General features: G+C 37.9%; 1 protein-coding gene across 5 annotated transcripts in view; it reads left to right on the top strand.

Moving 5' to 3' along the window:
* Nucleotides 1-14,672, top strand: part of LOC105089138 (cytidine monophosphate-N-acetylneuraminic acid hydroxylase) — a 216,514-nt gene that overhangs the window by 100,696 nt on the left and 101,146 nt on the right. The window lies entirely within an intron of this gene.

Below are 14,672 nucleotides of genomic sequence, written 5' to 3'. Positions count from 1 at the left end.
TCCACTCCCCACCTGACTCTCCAAAACTATTTATTATTTGCTTTTCCCTTCCTTTTAAGGTTATCGGATTCTTATCTATGTTTTCATTTCCAGCCCAATGTGTACCTTCTTTGTGAAGATCTTCCAGGATTTTTCAGATCACTGTGATCCCTCTGTTCCAAACTACTAGAATATACTGCCTGAAACATTATTTTCTAAAACCAACCATACAGTGCTTTGTTTCATTACTTGTGCATTTGACTGGTTTTACTGTCTAATTCTTGCATTGTTCCCTGAGTTTGGGTTTGTCTGCCCAACTAAACTGGAGGCAGTTTAAGGGCAGGACTAGAACTATCTTTCATTCAACTGTGTATGTTAAAGAAGATTTTTCTGGCACTTACCAGTGAAGTTTCAGAAACAGCCCTGAGGTTTCCACACCACGTGGTAACTTGTGAAAATAAAGACAAAACTTTTTTCCCCCTGGCCTGGAGTGATGGGAAGAATAAAGGACAGGGTGTACAGCATGCCTGTAATCAGTGCTCCTTGGCATCTTTTAAAGGCAGCTCGGGTTTCAATAAAGAATGGTTTCCCCTACCCCCACCCCATTGGAGCAGGATCCCAAATGAGCCCTACACCTCTGAGGGCATGTATTCAAATGAATCTCCTATTTCAATGCTCAGAAGTGACTTACTCATTTTGGAGATGAAAATCATTTACTTCTTGAGTGCAAAACTCAAGTACATTTCAGAACAGCAAGCAGAGAACTCCAAGGAGCACTGTAACACTGTAAAACCCAACAAGCAGGAAATATCCCCCGCGTAGTACAACCAGGGGGCCAGCTTAGGGAATGCATTTCAAATTCTAGTTTGTGTGCTTGTTGGCTGAAATCTGTCCACCCCTCCAGTGCTGCAAAATTTCCTCAGTGTACCTGCCCTCCCACTTCCATAGTTTCAAGTTTATCTGTGCCATTATGGTCTTGATTAAGAAAGTATTGAAACCACAACCTGAAACTGATTGCCACTATAAATGTGATTGCCTGTAGCTTCATCTAAGTAAATATGTATGTGTGGCTGTGTTTAAGCATTGTAACTAGGACTGATAAACTGAAACCTATTAGAAAGGAAGAGAAAACGGGCTTTTCAGAGAATCCCTACCACACCTGAACTTTTACACTGTTAAACACAACTGTAGTCAATTTAACACTTGCTGAGTAACAAAAGCATTTTGGAAAATTATACATGGACTTTTATTTTTAGTTCTGAGATGTATGTTTATATCTCTGTAGTATATTTTGTAGTGCATTATGGCGAGAAAATACTCCATGAATTTAAAAATCTGCTGAAAATACTGCATCTATAGTGGTTTAACATACTACCATTAGAACCATATAAACAATGATTAAACGCATGGAAACAAAACCAAAAAAAGTGAATAAGAAATCAGCAAACTAACAACAACAACAAAATTCCATTATTTACCCAAATCAATTTTTGATCTTGCCTACTACACTGAGAACTGATTTTAAAATTGGAAGATATTCAGGTATGTGGGAACCAATGACATCTCCACTCACCAAGCAGTGATTTGCAGACTAACTTCCCACCCTCAGCAACTCTTGCTTAGGGGCCTTCTTAATGAGGTGTGTATTTCTCAACTGGGTTAACATAGGCCTTTCAGAATAAGTACACAAAGAAATACTAAGCTTGCAAACACCTCTAGGAAAAATTAGTTTGTGATTAGAAGACAGTGAGAAGTAAATGTCTATTAGACAATATTCCTTTAAAGTATTGACAAATGATATTATAAGAAATTTGCTTGAAAAAGTAATCCATGGGAGACGGAGATGTTTATGGGGTGGAGTGGAAGACTGAATGGTGATATAGATGAACCAAGAATAGCCTTGTACTGATTTTTGTTGTAGCTGGATAATGGAGTACATGAGAGTTCATTGCTCTCACTTTTATGTATGTTTGAAATTTTCCATCATCATCATCGTCAGAGCAAATGTTTAGTTGGAAAACCTAGCTTATCTGATTAGATGATATGGTAGAGGGTGGTGAGCGAGGAGCAGACATTAAAGAACAGGTCCCTCTTGAGAAGTGAGTGAGATCGGACAAGGCAACCATGGAATATGAGGAGGAAAGAAACTCAAGTAGTACAGGCCATCAGAAAAAGAAGGGCTGCAAAGGAAACTATCAGTTATCTATTGCTGCATAACAAACAAACCCCAAAACTCTGCAGCTTAAAGTAGCAAATATTTAATATATCAAAGATTCCATGGGTCAGGAATTTGGGAGCAGCTTAGGTGGGTGGTTCTGGCTCAGAGTCTTATGAGATTGGGTTCAGGCTGTCAGCTGCAGCTGTGGTCAACTGAAGGCTCTCCTGGGGCTTTCCATGATGTGAGCAGGTGTCAGTTCCTTATTGGTTGTTGGCTGAAGCCTCAGTTCCTCAGGACGTATCTTTTATAACTTTACCTTGGAAGTGACATATCATCACTTCTGCTCTATTTTACTGTCACCTGGATCAATGAATCACCCCAGGTCAATGAGGGAGGTGACTGCATGAGGATGTGAATCCCAAGAGGCAGGGATCACTGGAGGCATCTTGAAAAATGGCTACTACAGAGTCAGTGAAGGACCAGCCAACAGAGAAGTAGTAGGAAACCAGGAAGATACGCTGTCAAGTTGGGAGGACAGGAAAAAATAGTATTTCAAGAAATGGGAGATGGTTTAACAGTGTCGTGTTTTACTTAAAAGTCAAATGGATAAAGAGTAACCTGCGTTTAAATTTAACAATAAGGGAAGTATTGGTTTGTTTTTGCTTTTTGGAGAGATCCATTTTAGTAGAATAATGGGAGAAGAAGGTAAGTTGTAGTGGGTTGAAGAGTGATTAGGAGATGGAAAAGGAGAGGGAAGCAGAACACAGATAACTCCAGAATTAGGGATACGAAGGAGAATAAAGTCAGAGGAGTAGCCAAAACGCTGTACAGGGGACTTTCTGTTAAGCATAGAGGATTTAGTGCTTGCATTTATGTAACTCTGCTTGTTCCCAATAAGAGTAGAAGAAAAAACCGTCCATAGATTCCCTAATGTAAACAGTGGACTTTAGTTAATAATATCGTGTCAATATTGGCTCATCAATTGTAGCAAATACACCAAACTAACAGAGACATTAACAGTAAGGGGAACTGTGGGGAGTGAGGGGTGTATAGAAATTCTCTGTACTTTCTATTAAATTTTTCTGTAAATCCAAAACTATTCTAAGATATAGGTTTTTTAATTTATATAAAAAGTCATAAAACCACAAGGACAAAGAAGACAGGAGATGGTAGCAAACTAGAAAATTTAACATTTTGGAAACTGGGAAAGCCAGTGGAGGAATGGTAACTGACTTAACAGACCAGAGAAAGACAAATTGTAAGCCAGAGGGTAGAAAGCAAATAAAAAGCAAGCTAATTTCTATAGCAGAACCCAAGAAAAATCTCAGGAACTAGAGGCACAAATGATCTCTGGACGCTGAAGTGCAGAATGAGAGAACAACAAAAACCAGGAGGATTGGTAAAGAATTTAAAAGAAGAGTTAGATTCCCTTCTCTAACTCATCCAGCCAGTCAGCTACGCAGCCCTGGACCGCTGCCTAAGATGGGAGGTTTACTCTTTGGAGACACTGAACCAAAAAGAACCTAGTCGTGGAACAGCAGAAGGTAAAAAGTGAGACGTCATACCATATGGAAAAGAGGGATATTGAGAGAAAATCTACCTTCTAAATGTTACACCTCCACAACTTTCTCTGCTTGATTCTCAGAAGTCTAACAGAAGGCTTTATGATCCCAGACATCAGATTCCACTCGTAGATTATTGCCTATCCTTAAGAGACAAACCTGTGAGATACTGATACATGGCGATTTGCCAGTGAAAGGGCCAGGTCCCCCCAGCTATTGCCCTAAATTGAGCCCCAGCAGCTGATAAGCTCTGTCCATTTCTGTAAAGCTTCAAATCAGCTCTGTTAAGCCTCACTGTTAATATAGACATCCAAGGAAAACTGATATTTGAGGAAAGCCAGAGACCAAAACAAACAAACCTTAACATGGAACATAGAAGAGTGTGGGAGCAAAAGAAAACTCACTCTAGAGTGAGGGAACGTCTGCTCTTGGTCATGATAGAATAACGAGGATTGGACATTCCTTCAATAACTAGAAAATAGTACAAAATATAAGGAACAACTGCTTTTCAGACACTGAACATCGGATGGAGCAGGACTGTGATCCTTGAAGGAAGGGAAACAAAGTGAGTACTATGATTGCCCCCAGATTTCTGCTTGGAAATAACTGGGTGGTGGGTGAAAAGAGGGAAACCCTAAACAGAGTCCATGGGGTCAAGGAGATGTAAAGTTTGGAGAGACAGGGGTGGCAGTATCTTATGAGATAGAGTGCCAAGAAGCAGGGAGCTGCACTGAAAAGCAAATCAATAAATTTGATACAATCCTAGGTGGACTGATCAAGATGAAAAGACAGAAGATAGAACTTAGCAATATGAGGCATGAAAGAAGAGTCCTCACTTACAAACATTAAAAGGGGAGGAAAAGGATATTATGAACAACTTAATACCAATAAATCTGACAATTTAGTTGAAACATACAAATGACAAAAATTGCCAAAATCGACTCAAGAAGAAATAGAAAAATCTGAAGAGCTCTATATATTAAAGAAGTTTGAATTTGAAATTAAAACCTTCCTGAAAAGAAAAGAAGAAACAATCACCTCACTTATCTCAACAGATATACTCACACACCCACACATAAATACAAACATGAGACAAAATTCAACAGCCATTCATAATAAAACCCCCAAATATGCTGGAAAGAAGAAAAGGGAATTTCCTCAACTTGATAAAAGTCATCTACAAAAACCCTACACCTAATAATACACTTAATGGTGAAAGACTAAATGGTTTCTCCCTAAAATCAGGAAAAAGACAAGGATATCTTCTCTTCCTACTTGTACTTAATATTATGCTAGAAGTCTTAGCCATTCCCATAAGGCAAGCAAAACGAATCAAAGTCACAGTGATCAGAAAGGAAGAAAACATTTTGCAGACAACATGGCTGTACATAGAAATGCTAAGCAAACTACCAAAAAAGCTATTAGAAATAATAAGTGAATTTAGCAAGATTGCAGGACACAAGGTCAATATATAATCAATTGTATTTCCATATGCCATATACCAGCAATGAAAAATTTGAAATTAAAAATTTAAAATTATAATTTATGATAGCATAAAAAGTATGTAAGGATAAATTTAATAAAATATGTACGACACGTATAATGAAAACTACAAAACATTGCTGAAGTAAAAAAGCTAAATGATTGGAGAATATATTAATAACCATAGATTGAAAGATGTGATTAAAGTGTTAACTTCTCCTCAAATAGAACTTGAGATATTAATGAAATCTCAATAATAATCATAACAGAATATTCTGTAGAAATTAACAAGATGATTCTAAAATTCATATGGAAATTCAAAGAAACTAGGATGGCCAAAACCTTGAAAAAAACAAAGTAGTTTGCCTCTTTAACTGACCTCTTGAGATTGTATAGAAATCATCTGTGTCCTGTAGCGTCTTAATTACTCCCATATGAATTGAATTCATTCAATAAACACCCCTATTTGCATATCTGGATTATCTCTAGAAATAGCTGTCCCTGTTTGGAGAAGCTTTGCTGTTTAAGCAGTTCTCAGAAGCATATGGGGATCCTCTCCTATAAACCCCTCAACCCTAACTTCTATTCCCCAGTTCTCCCCACATCTTTTCTAGAAATGAGGTAAGCTGACTCGGAGGCTTTTAAATTCTGAATTTAAGTCACTCATTCTAAGTCACTCCGGAGGTCTGGAGATCTTGAAATAATTGTCTCCTTTATCCAAGAAAAAATAAGCTTAAGTCAACTTTTCACTTTCTGATAGCGCTGGGGTTCCCTTGGCTATTTAGGTAGGAACCCCATTAGCAAGTCAACTACCCCTCTGATAAATAGGAGATTTACAGATAACTCACAATTACTTTGAGTTAGTACAACAAGGGAGTTACCAACCAAGCTACTCTGAAAGTGGCCTGTGAGAAAAGCAGCAATTTAAAAAACTGCCCAACTTCTGGCTTTCTTTCAAACGATTACCTTAAGTTTGTATTGTACCCTTTGTTATATTTTTACTTATTTAGATCTCCTTTGTTAATATTATTATTGCTCTATGAAGAAATACCTCTTTTAACTGATGTTATTCCAATTTTGGCAAATCGACATTTTGCCAAATGGCATGAGAACTGTGTGAATAAAAACTTAACATGTATGACTCCTTTCTTCATGCTGAGCACTTGAAATGTTTTTTCTCATTTAATCCTCAAGGCAATTTTTATTACCTCTATTATTCAGATAGAGAAACTTCACCTAAAAAATAAAAAATGAAAAAAGGAGAAACTTCACCCAAGACAGGTTAAATGACAGTTCCAAGGCCACACATCAAAACCACAGAGTAGCCCTGATTTACAGTTTGGGTTAAAAAGTGGTATTTCCATTTATTCCTACAGCAACTATGAAGCTTAAAAAAAACTGACTACTACTGCCATCTGCTGGTCGCTGACTGAGTTGCTCTTAACTCAGGCTACCCTATGGGCCCAAGTGATTTTGATACACCTCAGGGCCGTCTATCCTGCTGGCGTCTAGAACAGTGCCTGACACGTTATAGACACTCAAAACTTGTGAAACAAATCCCTGGGAGATCCCAGGAGAATTTTGGTTGGTAAAAGTTCTCAGGTTGTTCTTTATTTTAACTCCACAAATAATCAAACCAGGAAGAATACGGAGGCTCCCTCCACACCAATGACATTGTTGTAACTGTTACACCAACCATGCCACCTCTGCACTTATATACATACTTTGCAATTTCATTGCTTTAACTGATAACCAAGATTATCAGTTGAGTCTCACGCTTATGTTTAAATCCAGCTCTACCATTTCTGCTGCGTAGGTTTCAGAAAGAATCTTCGTTTTAGAACTGGAAAGGACCTGAGAAATCCTAGCTAGTGTTTGTTTCTCAAGTCCTGCTTCAAAAGATGGTGATAAAAGAGTGTTTCATAGACAAATAAGTTGCATAAACAATGCAGTATATGAAGCTCCATTGGGTTTTTTTCACTGGAGAAGTTCTTTGAGTATTTAACATGCTTACTCTGCATAGGACCCAATAGGAGAGGGAATACGGGATACAGTGCTTCCCCAACCTGTTGGACTACAGCATTCTTTTCCATTAAGCTCCTATTAACTTCTCAAGGAATGCTAGTGTTTTACGGAACTCAATTTGGAAAATTCCAGCATCCTAACTCCAGTTATTACAGACGGAGCCCAAAGAGAATAATTTGCTCAGTATCATTCAGCTAGTTATTGGCAAAGCAAGGACTCTCATTTGAAGTGTTCTTTTCATAATATCATTCTTTCTATTTAATTTCTCCATATGAAAACCAAACACTAAGATGTACTGCCTTGCACAAAACTTTACGGTTATAAAGGGGATGTGAACTAACATTTAACGAGTGCTGCTATGTGCTCCTTGTTCAACCCCCCTCCCCTCCTGCTATAAATGGGCTAAACATTCCAGGCCATATGACTGTTGTATTTCACACCATGATTTAATAGATGCACATTCTTGTTTAAACACATCCCTCTGTAGGATTAATCAGCAAGAGTCCACTCTGAGAGATACATCTTGTTGATTTTCGAAGTGTCAGCCACATTGAGCTTTATTATTTCCTAGAAAGTTATACCATTTCCTGCCCTAGACTCTTCATGCATGCTGGGTCCTTTTACACTCCTCTTGTTTTATTTCTTCCACTGGACTCCCAGTGCATAGAACTGGGTTAATCATAATTTCTGGTTGATGATTACCATCATCACCGTTCCAGTCACAGGATCCTTTATTTCTTTTAATAAAGAAATAATGAATGGAATCCAACCCAAGGGCCAGAATACAACCAGTAACTGATACTTACCTCCATGTTCCTTCCTTATCCTGTCTTGCTGCATCTCCCTCAAAGGATACCTTGATCCTAAATATTAGACTTATCATTTGCTTGCTTTTTTGTTGGTTTTGTTTTGCTCACATGTGCATATGAACACATACACACATTTCTTTTGATTACTTGTTTTTGGGTCACATTCTGTTGCTTCTTTGCCTGAGAATCTTTGATTAGATGCTGGACATTGTGAAAGTTCTACCATTCAGTGTCTAGTTTTGGTTGTCCACCTGGGGTCCATTCACAACCCAAGTCCACTGAGTCCAAGGGACACATTAGTCTTAAGGCTGGTTCAGTTTTGCAGTTCCCCTGAGATTGTTTTATTTGATTACATTAAATAACCTATTGAAGATTTAATTTTATTCTGAAAAATATCCAAGCTTCCTAAATGAGATTGGGGTGGATTTGACTTTTCCCTCTTGTCTAGCTCAAGGTCACAGATCTAAGGTCATTTTAATGATACTTCCAAGCAGATACAGACATTGCCAGAAACTTTCCAGTCCATGGACTTCCCACATTTAGAAAAGACAACACTGTCTGTAAGAAAAGCATGAATAACTTAAAGCAGCAAAATAGGAAAAGCTAGAAAGGGAGCTAATGCAAAGTCAAGGTCATAGGAGTATACTACCTAAGTGCACAAATGATCACCAATGAGGCTGAGCTGTATCACAGGGCTTCCCAACCCTCTTCCTGACATGCACACATAGAACATGGTTTTATTTGTCCAGCACACTGGCGTAAACAGATAAAGCACCTCTCATTAAGAAGGGGTGTTTCTAGGGCCCCCAGTACATTGCCAGGCCCTACCTGGCTGCCCTGAGGGCTCAAGATGTTAACACACTTAGTATCTGTTCACTGTGTGATAGCTGAGATAATCTAGGCTAAGCGTTCTTGTAATTTTACAAATACTGTTCAAGAAAGAAAGGCGATGAGAAAACCTACGACTTCTATGACCCACATAGATTTATAGTCAGCAACTGCTGAGATGTTTAAGATCTGTGGCTGATTCATAGTCAGGCTAAACAAGCATATTTCCTTGACAATCAATTGTATAACCATCATCTTATTAGTCATGTCTTGGATACACACATACTAATATATACATACAATTACATAATACCTTTTACATCACAGAGCACTTCATCGTAAAACACTTTTAAAAAAATCCACCAACACTTATCATTGCAGTTGTAAAAATTCATCCGCATTAGGTAATCTTATTCACTTTGACTAACAGGGAATAGGAAATGAGAGCTTCTTGTTTTGTTTTGTTTTGTTTTGTTAAGAAGATATGCAACTAGTAAGTCACAAAGAGCTAGTACTTGAACCCAGATTCTTAATTACACAATATTGGTGCACAAGTGACTGCTGAGGAATATGACTTTAACCATCACTAGTAGGTACATTTTTCTGTAGAACTACAGAGACATCCATGGGCGACATAGCAAATGCCAGCATGGGAATGGATCCCAAAAGGATAAGATCTTGGATATTTTCGTTTTGCTCAAATATAGCTCAAGTTTCCACAACCCAAAAGGAAAGAGGGAGCTTGGTAACGTTCCTGTGTACAACCATAAAAGTTTGGTTTTGTTTTTTTTTTTTAAATAACATGAGGAAAGCTGAAATAACATCCGTTTCTTTTCCTTGGAATTGAGGACACTCTCGTACAAGGAAGGCCATGTTCCTGGCTTAATCTTAAATGCGACTAGTTTGTGCTTTCCTCTTTAGAATGGTAAGCCCTCAGAGAGGCTAGACAACAACCAGGGAACTTTAGAATTACATGCACAGCGATTACATTGTAGCATAACAAGCCAGCGATCGAATAAGCCTTCAAAAGAAAGCTGTTTATTAGGTTAAATACATAAATACACATTGATAATTTAAATTTCCTGTTCCAAATATACTTGCATGAAACCTCAAGGAAATAGAACTGAAACAAACAAAAAAACTTTACCATGGAACTATAGTGCCCTTGGCAAAAATAACAAATACAGAGGATGGAAATCTTAATTCCAAGAAAAAATATACTTCAGCCACAGCATGAGAAATGTGTTTTGGATTTAAGGAAGATTTCACTGACACCTGTTTCTTATTGAAAGAAGAAACAGGAAAAGGTAGTTAATTTTCTTCTCTGAAGATCTTATTTTGTATTTTTAACTTACTAAATATAACCATAATAGTCAATATTTGGGAAATAGAAAATACTTCCAATTTCTCTACACTCTCAGTGTGCACTATTTCTAACAAAGCAACTGTCACCATTTTTTATTTATCTTTGGCTACTTTTTATGAAATATGTGCACTGATTACATATCTGTTGCTAGAACACAACAAAACTTCGTATTTTACAATTTTTGTTTCTGAGTTCAACATTGTCCAAGCAGTTTTCTACATTGCTGTGGAGTTCATAATTGTTCTTGAAATTAACATTCCGTAGAGGAGATATATTGTAACTGCCTTAAATATTGCCCTGTTGTCACTTCTCATTTTCTGCCAGTATGAATTATGTTGCGATGGACATGTTCATACAGATAGTTTTTGCTCATGTTTGGACAAGTTTCTCAGGATAAAATCCCAGAAATCTGAAACAGAAGCTAGGAAATTTTTTTATGGCTTCCCCCAAATTGCTTTCCAGAAAGGTATCATTTTTGTTGCTGTCAGCAGTGCCTGAGAGAGCCAGTTTTACTAAAGCTTTATTGGCATCGAATATCATAGCTTTTTATATTTTCACTAATTCAAGAGGCAGTAAGTATTCCCTCACTCTTGGCTTTTCTTTTCTTTTCTTTTTTTTTTTTTTACAGCCACAGGACAACACAATCATTAGCAATATATCTCATTTACCTTTTGACCAGTTGACCAAATTGGATGTTTGGCTAACTCCTCAAAGTGATCTCTACAACAGGCGATGACTCCCATTTGGAACGTTGTTTGATCATCCCATTATTTTGGCGCATAAACAGAGAAGTCTGTCTTTTCCAAAAACCAGTTTATAGTTCACAGTTTTGCAGGTTGACTTAAGCCCTGTTTGTATTTTTGAGTGCTTGAAACTGAAGACAGAAAGTAGGGGAGAAATATTCACAGGTGAGAATATTTAGGAGGACTTTGACTTGAAATATGCACAACTACATCCAAACCTCCACACAAAATTAACAAGCTTTCAAACTGGTGGAAATTATCCCAGCCTTGACAGAGATCAGCTTGAGCTCATGACTGACTCTTAGCTGCAATAAAGATCATAAGAATCACCTTTTAAATCAAAATGTGGAAAGAAAAGTATGTCTTCATTCCATTAGTTCTTTCTGCCCTCAAACATACCGGCCTTGATTAGTTTAACTCAGCCCACAGTTATTTAGCACCTACTGAATTCACGGTATTCTCTGATCTGCAAAGGCTGCTGAGATGAATAAGGCATGATCTTTTCCCTCAAGGCACACATAGCTTTATATTATAGATCAGTAAACATTTTTCAGGTAACAGACATTTCAGAAATTACCTCCAAGACTGCAAAATAACACACTGCCTCTAGAAGACTGTGAGACTCAGGGGGAAATGCCCTCTAAGGCAAATTTGTCTTGGATCCCATCCAGGAAACCATCAAACTTTTTTAAATGATGCGGTCTCACCTACAAATGAGCCACACACAACATTGCCCTGCAGGGTAGCCCAGACTCATGTGTTTACAAACTGAAAATCAATGGCCTTTCTTAAATGACTCTCTGTCTTAGCTGAGTGTAAATTTTCAAATATTGCTTTGCAATATATACTCAAGTCAATGCTTTAAACCTCTATGTTTTTATTTAATATTGGGAAATGCCTTGCTAGAAATAAAAATTGTAAGAGTCACTGCCAGGTTTTCTAAACAGAGGGTATCAATAACCAATAATCAATAACCGATAAACACTGTCCTAGTCATACACCCAAATTATGCCTGGTTGAAAGATTGGTTAGGTGAGCATATGGGTTATTGCCCATCGCTGGAGCTCCGGCTTACACGCTGTTTATAAAAGATCAGGCATCATCCCCACTGCCAGTGAGTATAATCTCCTGGAGGACACAGTAGGTATCAAGAGAGAACCCAAATTGTGATAATAATATGCTGAAAGCAGGAGTGGGTTGGGAGCAATGATTAATAGTAATCAAATATGGGTATGAGATAACATTTGTCAGGTGCCTATCCTGTATTAAGCACTGGGTCAGGCAAGTGATATGTATTCACCCTTGAAATTTTCCTAGGAAGAACATGAGAAAATTTTTATCCCAACTTTGAAAACAGTAGAAACTAAGGCTCAGAGAAATTAAACAACTTTATCAAGCTCACATAATCAATAGTCATGCCAGCATTCGAACTCAGAACAGCCTGACTCCAGAGCTAATATTCTCTCCTTCATACCGTCCTGTTCAAGGAAAGCCACTGGGAAGACACACGTCAATTGTGATCAAAGGGAAGGCCAGTTGGTTGAAGACGTCATATTAAGTGGTTCTAGGTACTTTCCCCATAAACATCTTTGCCATTAGACATCTTTGCCCCCAAGCATTTTTGCTGCAAACATTTCTGCAGTATAACTAATTCACTGTAAAGCAGTTCTGCCATGATAGGTCAACAGCTGGGTTTGACAGTTTGGTTTCAGCGAGTTGAAGCATGTTATTTCTTCCAGCTAGTGATGCTCTTGATAGCTTTATTGAGCTGACAGCTGGTGATGATTTGCTCCAAGAATTGGTTTCTTATTTCCTCCTCCTACATTGGAGGAGAAAGAGGATAAGAGTTAAAGGAACCCACATTTCTCATAAAACTGCCATGTCTATCAACAGACACATGACAATATGCCAAGTACAACATACAGCAAACAATGGAGCAGACTCTTTTACATCGCAGTACTTAGCTCACTTACAAATATGCATCCTAGCATTTGGAAACTCAATGAAGAAATAAATTTTAGTGAAAAAGAAAATGAGGAGAATGAGGAGAAAAAATCAGCAAGTAAAAAACAAATGTATATAAATACTCTGAACAAAAGACTTACAGGTCAAATACTTAAACACAACCCACATGCGATGAATCTACACACATTTTAAATGTATTCAAATATTTGGCATTTTGCAATAGCTTTTTTAAATTATTATTCATTTCTCATGTTTTATCATATCCTGTTTTAATGCCCCTCTTTAAATTTTTCTTTTATTTTGTCTTTTATGAAGAAACTGCCTCATGGCTAGTGAGTTATGTAGTGAAAATCCTTGCAGCAAAATTATCTTCGGTGAAGATGCTTACGGCCAAAGTACCAGACACAATCTTGAGCATTTGAGACTATCTGAACAAGTAAACCAGCCCTGTCTTAGAGGTTACTTGGGCTTCCTCTATGCTCTTAAGTTACTCGGGGTTACCAAGCAATAAATTTAAAAAGTAAGCCAATAAATGAGGTGAATTTTAATTGGATTTGATTTTATCTAATGGGAACTAGCGGGAGGTAATAAAGAACAAAGTCAGGAAGAAGTAAGAATGCTCTCGTTTTTAACTTAAAATTTTCCCCTTAATCTAAAACATTGAACACTGAAATGTAGAAGTGGATAGCACTGGCATTAAAAGGCATATGAAAATGAGAGTTGGGCTCCATGGGTTCATTTTTTTAAAAAATTTGATTGACGTACTATTTTACGTGATTAATTTACTTATTAGAGCTGACATGTCTAAGCGATATCTTTCTCTTGCCCAACTCTCTCTGGCTTCCGTAACTTTTGCCATTTAGATCTTCTTTTTCCTTTTGTCATTTATTAACTGCTGGCGCTGTCAAATCGTGCTGGCTGACAGCAAAGCTATTGTGCATTTAGGAAACGGTGACAATACCCTGGCCCAGCCGCATTTACAGAGGAACCTGGGTAGGTTTTTGATGTATTGTTGGGACATAACTAGGAAATGGCAGTTCCTCAGTAGAAGGTCAAGACAATTTGTCCAACAAAGTCATGTGTGAAGCTTAGCCCCGTGAAGAATCTGTGGACATCCAAGGGTTAGCAATGGGAGTTGGGTCTTGGCAGAAGAAGTGACACTTAAAAAGCTTTGAAAAGGTATCAATTCTCCATAAAAGTTAAAAAACAAGAAAGATTCACAGCTGTTAGACACACAAAGGAAGATTACCTTGTGCCCAGCCACTTCCTCTTCCTCATCACAGAAGGTGAGTTTAGGAGGGGGGTCGGGGCTTGGGCTCATGCAGTATTCGAATACTGGACTCAGTGCGTCACGTCACCTCTGAGAGTCAGTGTCCCCACCTGTGAAAGAAAGATGACCAATCACCCCTGCTGGGTAGGTACTGGGATTAAATGGGATAAAAAATAAAGCACTGACACATGATAGAGACTCAGCAGATGATAACTCCTGCAACTCACTCTTATGCTCAGAACCATTTTTTAGCCACTCGTGAGGACAGCAGGACACTGAGTATGTTTCTCCTCCTGTTCCCTCGAGTCTTTCTTGTGTGGATGCAGGGTCAAATGTAATTAAAAACTTTCCTTTTCTTTCTTTCTTTTCTTTCCTTTCTTCCTTTTCTTTCCTTCTTTCTTTCTTTCTTTTCTTTCCTTTCTTCCTTTTCTTTCCTTTCTTTCTCTCTCTCCCTCCCTATTCCCTTCCTCTCATCCCTCCACTAT

Source organism: Camelus dromedarius, chromosome 19, assembly GCF_036321535.1.
Source record: "Camelus dromedarius isolate mCamDro1 chromosome 19, mCamDro1.pat, whole genome shotgun sequence".
Taxonomy (NCBI): domain Eukaryota; kingdom Metazoa; phylum Chordata; class Mammalia; order Artiodactyla; family Camelidae; genus Camelus; species Camelus dromedarius.
This window is presented reverse-complemented; position numbering and strand designations above follow the sequence as displayed.